At 37.6% G+C, this 15,077-nt stretch overlaps 1 long non-coding RNA gene across 1 annotated transcript in view; it reads left to right on the top strand.

Moving 5' to 3' along the window:
* The window catches only part of LOC110151460 (uncharacterized), a 537,693-nt gene extending 523,613 nt beyond the window's left edge, over positions 1 to 14,080 (top strand). The window contains exon 3 of the long non-coding RNA XR_011492815.1: positions 13,912 to 14,080. This is a non-coding gene — a long non-coding RNA (uncharacterized lncRNA). The remainder of the gene's footprint in view (positions 1 to 13,911) is intronic.
* The last annotated feature ends 997 nt before the right edge of the window (positions 14,081 to 15,077 follow it).

The raw sequence follows: 15,077 nt of genomic DNA, 5'->3' as shown, positions 1-15,077 counted from the left end.
TTTGCATCAGTACCCTGCCTGTGATGTCCTTTCAGTGGGTTGACACATACTTGTAGAACCTGACATACACTGTGTTACTCTTCTGGCGAATTCTCACGAAACATTCCAGTAACCCCCCCACCTCCTTTCTATACACCTTCAGTATGATCTAATTCCTAATCATATGTCTGTGCTATTATTACCCACAACATTATAGTGTGGTTGATGATAATTAAGAAATTTTTGGTTAAATCATATCACTTAGGGCATACTTTATTCCCATGGAAAGCTTGCCTTGCTTTGAGTGACCGTTTTCTACAATTGATTTAACCTAGGAGTATAGCAGCATTAATAGTATTGGTTTCCCAAGATAAAAGGTGTTTTTCCCTCCATTAAATCATCTGTTATTTCTGTGACTTTGGAAATCTCAGAAACCGGATTCATTATCTCCAAAATGAGCGTGATAGTGTCTGCTCTGCCTGACATGTGGGTTGGATACTATGAAGTTCATGAAATGACTTAATAAAGTCTAAAGGTCACAAAAGTTATTCAGGTCCCTGTTGTTTGTAATCATGTAAAGGAATTTATGGACTAAGTCCAGGGTAGATCAAGCACCTTTCAAGTTAGAATAGGAAAAAATTAGAAACTTCTTTCCACCAGTCTTTGTCAAAACTCTGCCTGTTCCTAATACCTGTCTTTAATGCTCTCTCTTAAAAAGTTTTCTGAATCTTTAAAATGGGTGCATATTCTTCTTGCACTGAACACGTGCCAGGTATTCTCCCTCTTTGTTGAGGCCTTGGTTATCAGTGACCATCTGACTTGATTGTGAAATTTTTGAGGGCAGATACTATTTCTTCCCAATTCCTTTGTTCCCACATCTAGAACCAGGCAGAGGCATATAATGGCACTCATTGAAACTTTGTTCATCTAAATTATACTGATTCAAGGGAAGTTTCATAAAACATTGTTGTTAGATGGGTATCATTTTAAAAATGTTAGTATTGATAATGATATAAGTGTGTTTAGCAAACAGTAGTTTGGTAATTGAAATGTTGATAGGAATTCATGGTCCAAAATGAACTATTATGAATTCATTCACTCATTTGTTTGTTCAATAAATATTCACTGTTCTTTTTATGTGAAAGGGTTGCTTTAAGTTCTAGTGCATAAAATAAAATTAAAGTGCCTTTGTAACTTAAGGAAAGTGTATCATATTGTGTTTCACAAAATGGAAAGAAAGGATGGCATTTGGTTATGTTTTGGGAGTTTTCTGGTGTCATATATCCTGAACAGTTGCACCAAAAGTACTGTCAGAGAAAAAATGAGGTCACATAAGATGTCAGGCCTGATAAATGTCTGCAAAAAAGCTAGTCCAGCTCCCTTGTTCCATGCAAGAACACAGGATCTCAGTTAATTGCCCAGTGTGGTCAATGGCCATAGTGGGTGGCCGTGGTTGACCTCTCTTTTACTCAGAAACTCTACAACTATAGGCAGTATTTTTGCACATATATAGACTATGAAGCTATGCCTCTTACAGAATATAGAACTTGTCTGCTGGTTGTCCTTTTGTCTGATAAAGCTATGACTTATTCAAAAGGAACTTAGAGCAGCAAAGAAATATATGCTTCTTCAACAAGAAAATCAAGTCCAAAGGGATTTTATGCAACATTGGACATATTACTGCTGTCCTTTAAGTAGGTATTTTTATTTCCAAAGAAATAAAACAGAAACTTGAGCTTCAAAGTGGGAAATCTTTTCCATTTCAAAATTCTTTATCATTTTCATGTAGATGTATTAGGTTGGTGCAAATGTAATTGCAGTTTAAATGTTGTAAAGTAATTAGCCTCCAACTAATAAAAATAAATGGAAAAAAAATAAATAAATAAATGAAAAAAAGTTAGATGCTAACTTATAGAAAACTGTTAACAGTGCCATTTCTTTAAAAAAAAAATATCCAGGACAGAAGAGAACCTCAAATGGCTATACAGCTTAATTGTCTGCAGAAGATTAACTAGTTTTATATTTAAGTTAGAAATTTCATTTCAGAATTCCTTTGTCCACTAATTATAAGAAAACTAGCTCTTCTAATTCTTTCCTATTCAGCTCAGTCATTCTGTCATTCTGCCAACTCCTTCATTAACGAGTTAAATAAAATTTAAACTCATGCTAAAAAAAAAAAAAACAAAAAACAAATGTAATTGCAGTTTAGGACTGAATTTTGAATCATTATAACTAGGTTCAAATACATCTTTATTAATCAAAATAAAAACCAATAATCAATACATTTTTGCCAATGAGAAATGTTTGTTTATCCCCATAGTGTAGAAATCTGTGCCTAGGGATTCAATGAACTCTTGGAAATCATTTTCTGCCTCCTGCTGGTTGTGGAAGCATTTTCCCTGCAAAAAGTTGTCAAGATGCTTAAGTGGTAGTTGGTTGGCAAGAGACAGGTGAAAATGGTGGATGAGGCAAAACTTTGTGGCCCAGTTTGTTCAACTTTTGATTTGAAGTGTTGGTTGTGTGAAGTATGGTTAGGTGTTGTGGAAAAGAATTGGGCCCGCTATGTTGACCAGTGTAGCTGCAGGTGTTATAGTTTTTGGTGCATCTCATCAATTTGCTGAGCATACTTCTCAGATGTAATGATTTTGCTTGGATTCAGAAAGCTGTGGTGGATCAGACAGGCAGTAGACCACCAAATGGTGACCATGACCTTTTTTTTTGGGTGCAAGTTTGGCTTTGGGAAGTGCTTTGGAGCTTCTCTTTGGTCCAACCATTAAGCTGGTTGTCGGCTGCTGTCATATAAAATCCACTTTTCGTCCTATGTCACAATTAGGTTATCAGGAAATGATTTTTTGTTGTTGCCTAGAGTAAGAGAAGTGTTAATTTCTCAGTCTGTCTGACTCTTTGCGACCCCATGGACTGTAGCCCACCAGGCTCCTCTGTCCATGGGCTTCTCCAGGCAAGAATACTGGGGTGGGTTGCTAGTCCCTCCTCCAGGGATCTTCCTGACCCAGGGATTGACTGCATGCCCCCTGCATTGCATGCAGATTCTTTACCATCTGAGCCACCAGGGAAGCTCAGTAAAAATAAAAGATGAAACTTCAAAATGACAATTTTTTTGGTTTGCAGTCAATTCATGAGGCACCCACTTATCCAGCTTTTTCACCTTTCTTATTTGCTTCAAATGCTGAATGACCATAGGATGGCTGACATTGAGTTCTTTAGCAGTTTCTTGTGCAGTTACAAGAGATCAGCTTAGATGATTGCTCTCAATTGGTCATGGTCAACTTCTGGTGGCCGGCCACTGCACGCTCATCTTCAAAGGTCTAATCTCTTGCAAAAGTTCTTGAATCACCACTGAACTGTAAGTTTGTTAGCAGTTCCTGGGTGGAATGTGTTGATGCTGCAAGTTGTCTCTGCTGCTTTATGACCCACTTTGAACTTGAATAAGAAAATCGCTCGAATTTGCTTTTTATCTAACATCATTTCCCTAGTGTAAAATAAAGATAAATAGCAAGTACTAAGTCATTAGCAGAAAAACATAAAGTGAGAAATGCATATTAAAATGATGTATAACGTAACCACATATATTTAAGAATGTATTCTAATAGCAAAGTTCAACAATTCAAAACCGCAATTACTTTTGCACCAACCTAATAGCATCATTAAAACAATATATCTTTTGTTTTATTTTTCTCAGGCTCATATATGAAGCATTAAATTTAGTTAGACTCTGATTTCTTTTCAACCTGGAGTCTACAAAAAGTAGAAAATGTCATAAGTAGATAAGATTCTGTCCTAAGGTTTTAGTGGCCAAAGTTTAAAAACTTGGCATTTATGTTTTCTGTGGTTTCACTAGATTTCTTCTTTTCAGGAAAATATAAATTATGATAAAATTGATGTCAAAATTTATTCAACTATTTCAGAAGTTTTGAAAACTCGTATTTTCACAGTTTTTAACATGGAGTGCCGAAAAAAGCCTGAAGACTTCATTTTTCTTCCTATGGTGCTACTTTCCCAGAATCCCTGCAGCCTAATGCTAATTGTTTTGGGGTTGTTTGTATTCTTGTGCCTATAAATGGCACGTCTTTACAGGGAGTAGATTTGTGCAATTAAGGACTAGAACTGTGAGAGCTCACTCATTTCTTGTCTGTGTATTTCCACCCTCCTCAGTGGGGAGAAAATAAGAGGGTGCAATTATGGATGCCAACTCTTTCTAACACCAGTCTGTACTCTGTGCCTTGGAGTCAGCCCCACTTCATAGCTGAACCTCTCTCCATTTCCTTATCTGTGAAATTAAGCTAGCCACATCTACTCTCCCAAATTGGTATGAGGACCAAATGCAATTGTAAATGGGAAAGAAGGACTCATAGTTTAGACCTTAAGTAGGCCCTTAAGTGATGGAAATGCCCTTTCTTCGTTTACCTCTATCTTTTAGCCAGTTTTCAGAGAAAGAAGATAAGATTCTTTGAAAGACAGAACAGTGGAAGTCAGTGAAGATCTACTCTAAGATACTATTAGTGTAAGCATGCAGCACTCTGCTCCAGCAACTGAGAAGACCCTGCATTTAAAAATAAAGAAAAAAAGTTATCTTTGGAGTCATATTAAAAGAGTCAGTGTGAACCACTGAAGTGATCAATCCCCCCTACGCTACTTTAAACATTTTTCTAGCATAGGGACAATATTTGTCAAGGAATGTAATGATGTACAGAGGAATAGTGGAGTCCCTATTTCTGTCATAGAAGTTAAAGAGCTACATTAAAAAAAAAATCTTTAAAAATTGAACTAAGACTTAAGTGTATGGGAGGCAGAGAACAGAAGACAGACTAGAATATAAAAGTTTCATGCAGGCAGAGGCTGCTATTCCCCAAGGAGGCCAGGTCTGCTTCAAAGGCCTGTGATGTTCATAGTGTTGAGTTTCTGTAGACTTACAAACAGCCATCTTTTTTCTCTAGCACCTTCCTTGTTGTTCAGTCGCTCAGTAGTGTCCAACTCTTTGTGACCCCATGAACTACAGGATGCCAAGCTTTCCTACCCTTCACTATCTCCCTGAGTTTGCTCAGAATCATGTCCATTGAGTCAAAGATGCCATCTAACCATTTCATTCTCTGTCATCCCCTTCTCTTCCTGCCCTCAATCCTTCCCAGCATCAGGGTCTTTTCCAATGAGTTGACTCTTCTCATCAGGTGGCCAAAGTATTGGAGCTTCAGCTTCAGCATTAGTCCTTCCAATGAATATTCAGAGCTGATTTCCTTTAGGATTGAACAGTTTGATCTTGTTGCTGTCCAAGGGACTCTCAAGAGTCTTCTCCAGCACCACTGAAAGCATCAGTTCTTTAGTGCTCAGCCTTCTTTATGGTCTAACTCTCATATCCATACATGACTACTGGAAAAACCATAGGTTTGACTCTACAGACTTTTGTGGGCCAGTGATGTCTCTGCTTTGTTATATGCTATCTAAGTTTTTCACAGCTTTTCCTCCAAGGAGAAACCTTCTTTTCTGACCTCAATTTTTAGAAATAGACAAACTAAAAGAGTGGCAAGGGAAATAACCCTAACTTTTCATAGTTTGAAGGGAATCTTCATTAACATAAAATTCAACACCACAGTTTACCCTTAAAATCCCTCTACAACTATAGAGCAAGATAATTTTCAGTCTTATGCTTGGATATTCATAAGGTGTTTCTTAGCTCTGAATATTTCAAGATACTTCTTTATGTTCATAAACTTGTCTTATAGTTTTGCTTCCATACTTTTCCCCCCAAGATAACTCTTGGGAGACTAGAATATTTGTAAAATTACTTTTTTCAAAAAATCTTTTTAATATTTAAGTTCAAACAGATTTCCATTTCTTTATCATGCAAGCATCTATACCTTCTTCAGGCACTCTCATGTTATATGACATCCTTTACCAAACTTTGGTGCCCCCCAAAAAATATGCCCATGGTATTCACACTATCATTCAAGTGCAGTTATTGATAAACAGTAAAAAAAAAAAAAAAAAAGCATATCTGTGGTTTGATGAGAACTGAGCAGTGTGGCAGTAGCCTTTCTTTCATTGTAGGTACTGTCCTATTTTCTCCATGATACTTATGCTCAGATTATCTGATGGCTCAGATGGTAAAGAATTCACCTGCAATGTGGGAGATCTGCATTTGATCCCTGGGTTGGGACAATCCCCTGGAGAAGAGAACAGCTACCCATTTCAGTATTCTGGCTTGAGAATTCCATGGATATAGGAGCCTGGCAGGCTACAGTCCATGAGGTCACGAAGAGTCAGACATGACTGAGTGACTTTCACTTTCACATAGCAAATTGGTGATTCACATGGGCCTGACTTGTTGATGTAATGTCTCTAAACCATTTCCATGGATGCTGCTACTCGTCCACACCTCCAATATGTAAACTTATGCTTAGCTGCCTTGAACATCTAAGGAAAGTACAAAATCTTAGGCTTTTTTTTTTTTCCTGGTTTAATGTTATCTTTTAATAGTCAGCCCTTTGCTGCAGTCTATCAGGATATTTTTGGTTCAGAAATTCAAAGCATTTACTCTTTCTTCCAGTTTCATCTCATCTGTAAGTCTGATCATTGTGTTTTGCATATGTAAACATAAGTCATTAATAAATATGCTTAACTGTTGAGATTGAAATGAATTTTATGGCGTAACAACACATTTCCCTCCAGCTTAGCATTGATCCTTTAATCCTAAAACCAGGTACAAATCTACTTGATTAAATAAGTATTCAGCACATACTTCTCCATTTCAAAAAGAGATGAAAAATATTTCCATGACATATCCCATCAAATGCTATATTGAATTCTAGGTAGACTACACTATCACATTCTCTGAATTACTAGATTAGTAACCCTGTTAAAAAGTTACTTTGAAAAGCAATTGAAATATAGTGCATATGAGCTTAGAATCAGAAGTCCAAACACCTATATTTAAATCTTGACTATTAATTTCTTACTATGCTGGCTTATAGAATGTCTATAACTCTGTGCTTTGGTGTCCTCATTTGATAAAAATGAATATTTGCACTAATCTCAAATAGTTGTAAGGTGTAAGAAAGAGTGTGTGTATGAAAAGTGCCTAGCACACTTAATGACAAGTAGAACTTAATGACAATTTTAATACATGGGCATTAATAGAGATGTATAAAGACATTCCAAGACTCTGAACTCATAGACCAGTTATAAATTTTGTTTGATGCACAACAATGTAAGTAATGAAAGAAATAAAGGGTTCTTAACAAGGAAAAAAAAAAAGAAAACAATGGAGTAGATCTGACCCATGGAGTAGTTCTACTAAGTGGGAGAGGTATGGTACTTATACAGTCCAGAAGTTTCTACATCATGGAAGAAGTCAGAGTTTAAGGTTTAGAAACAGCATGTTTCTACAGGTGAACTGACTAGTGTACGTGGAGATCAACTGCAAGAAATTAATCAGGGAAATCAGAGGTCTTAGCTAGCAAATACTGGTGATGTGGATGGTCTCTATATAGATAGTGAGTTCCCAGTCATCAAGAGGCAATTTAGAAGGTAGAGAGATTCAGGCCTTCAGATAAGGAAATGACAACCAAGGGCAGCCAATGGATAACCAAAAGTTTGAACTATTTCTTAGGCTGATAGGCATCATTCAGGCTTCCCTGGTGGCTCACGTGGTAAAGAATCTGCCTGCAATATAGGAGACACTAGTTTGATCCCTGGGTTGGGAAGATCCCCTGGAGAAGGGAATGGATACCCACTCCAGTACTCTTGCCTGGAGAATTCCATCGATAGAGGAGCCTGGTGGGCTACAGTCCATGGGGTCACAAAGAGTCAGACACAACCGAGCAACTAAGCATACACACTAGGTATTAATGTATTGTGGCCTTCATGTGAATTGGTTCTCCAAAGGAATTCTAATATGTGAAGTATAAATAACTGCTAACATCCATGCCGAACATTATCCAGAAGACTGATTTGTGAAATGCATTCCTATTACAGGCAGAAACTTTCGTGAGAACATCAGTCCTTACTGTTATAGTCTTATTACTGAGTATTTGAAGGAAACTACTCAAGCACCACTTACATAAGGGAGCAGTAGTAATATATTAATATAACTAATATTTGTTTTCATTGTAATAGAATTTCAGTTTTTTATTTAAATTATGGATGATTTTCTGTCACCTCTCAATATTTTACTTTTAATTTTATATAGCTCTTACTTTACTTGAGAATCAATGAAAAAACTATTCCAACTCCTATATCAATGCTACATTTCTTTTCTTAAGGCACACTTATAGACATATCAAGATATTCTTTTTTTTCTGATTATGCAGTCAAATACATATCAAATTTTATGACAAGATCTAGATTGAGTTTTGCAGCTGAAAAAATGAATTCCTTAATGTTTATTCACTTAAAGATATCATATATATCATTGCCTATGATCTAAACATAAATTGATTTCTCTTGATTTTAATATTGTATATCAATAAACAGCAATCAAAGGTGAAGCTGGGATGAAAATCAGGGGATACAACCCTCAACCCTGCATTCTTCAATGAATATTCCACCCCTTCATCTGTACGTCCTACATAACCACTTTGATAAGAAAACTCAGGGCAACTACTTACTTGCTTATCTGGTCTCCCTTTGAGAGTGTACTTTTGTGTACATAAATTCTTGCTTTACTTTTTTGGGGAAAAAAGAAAAAAAAACACCAATCATTGCTGATTCATGTAAGAAGAAACTAATCATCTCTATTAATTTCTCTGCCTTTATTTCAAGTGGCTTCTTTCACAATTTTACAGGTAGAGGATTTTCTTTTAACTAGCATTCTCCAGGAAATTACATGGAATTCTGTTTATGGTCAAAAGCTGAAAGGTAAAATTCTTAATGTTAAATGGAACTATTCGTTTTTTCCCTCTATTAAAGCATTAGTAAAATTTCAAAATAAAATAATTCACACTGTTCTGGGAACAGTTTCCTCTCTTTAAGTCTGATAACATAAATGTGTAATGGGAAAACTTTGGACTAAGAACTTCAGTTCCCCTTGAGGAACTTTCAGCCACCTACATCAGATACAGTAAACCGATAGCACTTAGCCACGGCCTTGCTTTCCAAAGTTTCAGTTACCCGTGGTGAAGTGTGGTCTGAAAATATTAATGGAAAGTTCTAGAAAGAAATAATTCATACATTTTAAATTGCAGATCATTTTTAATAGCAGTGATACAATCTTGCACTGTCCTGCTGCATCCAGCCAGGGACATGAACCATCCCTTTGTCCAATGCATCCTCCTCGTTAGTCACTTAGTCTCTAGGTTATCAGATTAGCGGCCATGGTATCACAATGCTTATGTTCAAGTCATCCTTATTTTACTTAATAATGGCCCCAAAGGACAAGAGTAGTGATGCTGGCAATTTGATACGCCAAAGAGAAGCCACTAAGTGCTTCTTTTTAGTGAAAAGGTGAGAGATACTGACTTAATAAAGAAGTCGAATGCTGAAGTTGCTAAGATCTACAATAATAAATCTTCTACCCAAGAAATTGTAAAGAAGGAAAAAAATTGCCAGTTTGCTGTTGCACCTCACACTACAATACTTATGGCCGCTGTGTGTGGTAAGTGCTTAGGGAAGATGGAAAAGGGATTAAATTTGTACAATATGATATTTTAAGAGAGTGAGAGGTAGACGACATTTACATAACTTCTAATACATTCTATTGTTTTAATTGTTCTATTATATTATTGTTGTTAGTTTATTACTGTGCCTGATTTATAAATTAAACTTTATCACAAGTGCATATGCATAGGAAAAAGAAATAGTATATATAGAGTTTGGTACTATCCAAGATTTCAAGCATCTTGGGGGTCTTGGAAAGTAACCCCTGCAGATAAGGAGAGGGGGCTACTGTAAACTTGATTTCTTAAAGCAACCCCTCCTATCTTTCCATAACAATGTCAATGATTTGGTATAGTCTATAAAGTTTTTTAAAAAGTGGACTACTGAGAAGTTCAACATTTTTAAAAGGACTGAAGTTTCTAAAATTTACACCTGCTTAAATAGCTTTTCTTGTGAGATGCTCAAGAAAATCTGAATAGTAATTGGATGACTAAGGGATCAACCTCTTCTAGGTTAAGTTGTCCATTTGCGAATGGTAAAGACAAGTCTTTCCAATGGAACATAGAAATGAAAAAAAAAAAGAAAGAAAGCAGCAAAAGTGGAAAGTTTGAAGAGGTAAGGTCAACTCATTACATTGCAGGTGAACTCACAAATGTGGGTTATAAATGCAGATTAATTCCCAGAAATGTCCCATGAATGATGGAATTGGTAATTTTAGTTTCCCATAGTATATGATGGTAAAAAAAAGAAGTATTAGTCGCAGTTGTGTCTGACTCTTTGCAACCCCATGGACTGTAGCCTGCCAGGATCTTCTGTCCATGGGATTCTCCAGGCAAGAGTACTGGAGTGGGTAGCCATTCCCTTCTCCAGGGGATCTTCCCAACCCAGGGATCAAACTAGTGTCTCCTATATTGCAGGCAGATTCTTTACCGTCTGAGCCACCAGGAAAGCCCATCTTATGGTCAAGTAGCTGGTATTACAGAGAGATATTGTGACCCCTTTAATTGAACACTCAGGTGAGCTAAAGGATCCCAAGAGGCAATGAATTCAGAGATTAAGTGTTTAGGTTTCAGATTGAGAGACTTCATTTTGTCTGTGCACTATCATTGGCCAGCATTTTCTTATGGTCAAAATATTTAACCTATCTATGGCCCTGCTTTCTTATTTAGAAAAGGAAGTTAGTACTAAGAGGTAGGAAACACTTAATATTTGTTAAATGAAAGCATCTTTTAGAATCTTGTTTTCTCTAACTTATCATGGGAAAGTCAATAGAAATTAGAGAATAAGGAAAAGATTACTATCTCTCTCCATCAGTTTAATCTACACTTCTCTTAGACTCAGGGAAGCACATGTAGAGTTTGCTCTTTCATCGGTTTTTTCATCTGTTTTACCTAATCGTTTTTTAAAATGTAACTTATGGTATTTCCTACAACTGAAAGAATTATGATGATGGTAATTTAAAATATCAATAATGGGACTAAAAATGTCAAATGTATAAGCATTTTAATTTATATGTGTGTGTGTGTATATATATACACATATATACATATATATGTACAGTTTGAAGATGTTAAGTATGAAATTTACTCAGATATCATGTTTCATATCTCTAGTAACATTCATCAGTGTGGTGTTAAGTCGCTCAGTCGTATCTGACTCCTGGTGACCTCATGGGCTATAGTCCACCAGGCTCCTCTGTCCATGGGATTTCCCAGGCAAGAAAACTGGAGAGGGTTGCCAGTTCCTCCTCCAAGGGATCAAACCCGAGTCTCCCGCATTGGGAAGCATGCATAACTCTATGTTAAAAGCCACTGGTATGTGAACCTAAGCTGTTAAAAACTGTATCGTCATCAAACACACTTTTCATCTGCTTCTAAAAAAGTTAAATGCTAGAGCGCTGATTTTCAAGATTAATTGAGATGATGTGCAGGGAAGCTGAGTAAACTTGAGTGGCAGGGCAAGCGCTAAGGCAGGCTGCCAGAAGTCAAGCTTGCAGTTCAACTGCCCGTGGCAAGGCCAAAACCTCTGGGCGCTGGTGAGCCCCACCTGCAAGATTCAGTCCTGTGGACACAGGAGCCTCCCACTTCCACTTCCCAGCTCTATGGCCCACCACCTGCCCGTGCACCTCACGCTTCTGCTCCACATTCCCTCTTTCCCCGTACACGCTTACTCCAGCCGCAGTGGATTATGCTGCTGTTCCACCTCTCAAGGTTGGTCCCTGGACTAGGACCTCAATGCCTGGCTGCACCTTCTCTCTGGAATGCTCACAACTCTCTCCTTCACTTATTTCAGGTTTCTATTGATACTTACCCATCAGCTCCTCAGAGATCATCCTGTCTACAAATATCCCTGTCTAAAAACCCCAACTCACGGATCAAACCCAGGTCTCCTGCATTGCAGGCAGATTCTTTACCAGCTGAGCTACCAGGAAAGCCAACATTTGACAGTAGCATGTTTGAAAGAAACAAAAATTATTTTTCTATAGAGGTCTGAGTAAGATATATTTGACTCATCTTACCTGAAGAACAAAAGGTGACTATTTGGGAGGAAACACATATTCTGAAACTAAAAGGTATGAAAAGCATAAGCAGAGATATCAATGCATATTATGGAAAATAGCCACATCAGTAAGATGTGAAATTTTGTGACTCAGGGAAGACAAAACTAAGTTTTACCAAGAGTAATGCCTGAATCTGTGCTCATTTCCTTTAGAATCTAGGCTTAACATATTTGTGTGTATGTTAGTTACTCAGTTGTTGTGTCTGACTCTTTGCAACCCCATGGTCTGTCTATGGAATTCTCTAGGCAAGAATACTGGAGTGGGTTGCCATTCCCTTCTCCAGGGGATCTTCCCAACCCAGGGACCAAAGCCGGATCACCTTCATTACAGGCAGATTATTTGTTATCTGAGCTACAAGGGAAGCCCATACTTAAAATATTAGCCAACTATATGATAGACACTGTGGAGAGAAAAATGCAGTGTTTTAAACAAGCAAGTTTTTCCTTTGACAGACATTTAAAAGTGAAAGTCGCTCAGTCATGTCCGACTCTTTGCGAACCCATGGACTATACAGTCCATGGATTTCCCCAGGCCAGAATACTGGAGTGGGTAGCCTTTCCCTTCTCCAGGAAATCTTTCCAATCCAGGGATCGAACGCAGGTCTCCCGAATTGCAGATTCTTTACCAGCTGAGCCACCAGGGTGTGTGTGTGCAGTGTGCAAAGTTGCTTCAGTCACATCTGACTCTTTGCAACCCTATGAACTGTAGCCTGCCAGACGCCTCTGTCCATGGGATTCTCCAGGCAAGAATACCGGGGTGGGCTGCCATGCCCTCCTCCAGGGGATCCTTCCATCCCAGGGATGGAAGCTGTGTCTCCTGGGAATCCTGCACTGCAGGCGGATTCCTTACTGCTGAGCCACCGGGGAAGCCCATTTAAAAGCTCATTTAAAAGATCCATGGTAAAAATTCAAGTCTCGTAAGATTTTCTTTGATCTGGGAATAAGAGGGAAAATAGATGTGCATGCAAAGCAGTATCAGTAGTTTACCCTACCACAATGAGAGTATACTCAACAGCTAATTTGTTAGGTACATCCATCTTTTCTATTGACCAATAATCAGCTATTTTTTCATGAAACAACTTACTATCCTATAATAATACACCTGTTGATTTAGCTTAATTTAAAAAAAAATAGGCAAATAAACTTTTTTTTTTCCTTCTGTTTGTCTTTCATAACCCAAAGGAGACATTTTTGCTCTTAAGACAGTTCCCTTCCATCTGAAATCAGAGCAGATGATAAGTCTTTCACTCATTGCTTTGTATCCCTTGCTCTCCAGTTATAGTACCTGTCAGTGGTTGCCAAGCAACCATGACAATTGTGTGGTTCACATACACTGGGCAAGCATTCATTGCCATTATGCTGTATTGTTATGTGCATGCCTGTGCGTTTGTGTTTAAATAAGAATACAACTACGGAATCTGAATGAGAGACTTATAATAAACAAGGATAAGTGGAGACATATGAAACCTTTACTAAGCATCTGTCACCAACATTAGGTAATATAGAGGCCTTTTGATGTTGATTCTTTATGAGTGAAGATTCCAAGAAAATTGATCTTTTTATGAAATTTATGAAATTGTATTTTTATATCTATAGTCAACTTAATGAGTATGTGTATTTATACATTTGATAGGCTTAGAGGATGAAGGATTTTGAAGGATAGTGAGCATGCAGGAAAGTGTTGCAAGAGAGGGCTGTCAAGACTGTAGCTATAGAGGTAAGGGTCTATAGATTTTCTCATCCTAGACCCTCGTCTCATTGCAGGCTTATTCACAGGCTCTTCAGTAGCCATCATCACTGCAAGCTTAGGAAGAAAAAAGTCACAGTGTGAAGTGAATGTGCTGAAAAATCTGTCCATCTGGAATGAGCTGAACTGACCAGGAACCATTGTTCTGTAAGTGCCATTTCTTAAAAAATAATAATAATCATAATTTTAAAAAAGATATTTTGGAATTGGGACTGAAATAGGGAGGAAAGAAAAAGATCTGAGATATTAAACATTTTCCTTGTTTATGAGACTAGTTCATGAGTAGCATGTTGCAAAAAACGTACTCTTTTTACAGTGCTATAAAAGTTATCAAGGCTTTCTCACTGAGTGTGGTATCAAACTTTATAGTTATTCACTCCAGAAGTTATGCCACTGTGTGACCAGTTCTGTCACCAATCAGCTTGATCTTTAACCCCTGGCTAGAGACAATGCTTTTATGTTTACTTGAGTATACCTTTTCATAGCTCACCCACAAATCAATTTGTTTTAAACAATCTTGTAATTTTCTAAGACTCCATTTAAATCTATATTTAAAAGATATTACCTGGAAGAAATATTTAACCTCTTCTATTTAGCCTCATTCTTGAGAGTCCCTTGGACTGCAAGGAGATCCAACCAGTCCATCCTGAAGGAGATAAGTCCTGGGTGTTCATTGGAAGGACTGATGCTGAAGCTGAAACTCAAATACTTTGGTCACCTCAGGCGAAGAGTTGACTCGTTGGAAAAGACCCTGATGCTGGGAGGGATTGGGGGCAGGAGGAGAAGGGGATGACAGAGGATGAGATGGCTGGATGGCATCACCAACTCGATGGGCATGAGTTTGAGTAAACTCAGGGAGTTGGTGATGGACAGGGAGGCCTGGCATGCTGCGACTCATGGGGTCGCAAAGAGTTGGACATGACTAAGTGACTGAACTGAACTGAACTGATTTAGCCTCATAGACCTATGATCAATAAATAAATCCTATAAGCGATACAGGTATTTGCTCCTATTTGTCCTCAGAGATGTCCTATATGGAGGACAGGATGAGAGGTTTGCAAGAAAATCACTGAGTAGTTTTCAAGAAAATTACTGTTTGAAGTATGAATATCCTACTGCTACAAAAAAGATGACTTACAGAGTTTGTCTTTATATGTATATAGGTGTATATAGATATATATAA

This window comes from Odocoileus virginianus, chromosome 18 (assembly GCF_023699985.2).
Source record: "Odocoileus virginianus isolate 20LAN1187 ecotype Illinois chromosome 18, Ovbor_1.2, whole genome shotgun sequence".
In the NCBI taxonomy this organism is placed as follows: Eukaryota; Metazoa; Chordata; class Mammalia; order Artiodactyla; family Cervidae; genus Odocoileus; species Odocoileus virginianus.
The sequence above is the reverse complement of the archived record's forward strand: the minus strand, read 5'-3'. Positions and strand labels throughout refer to the sequence as shown.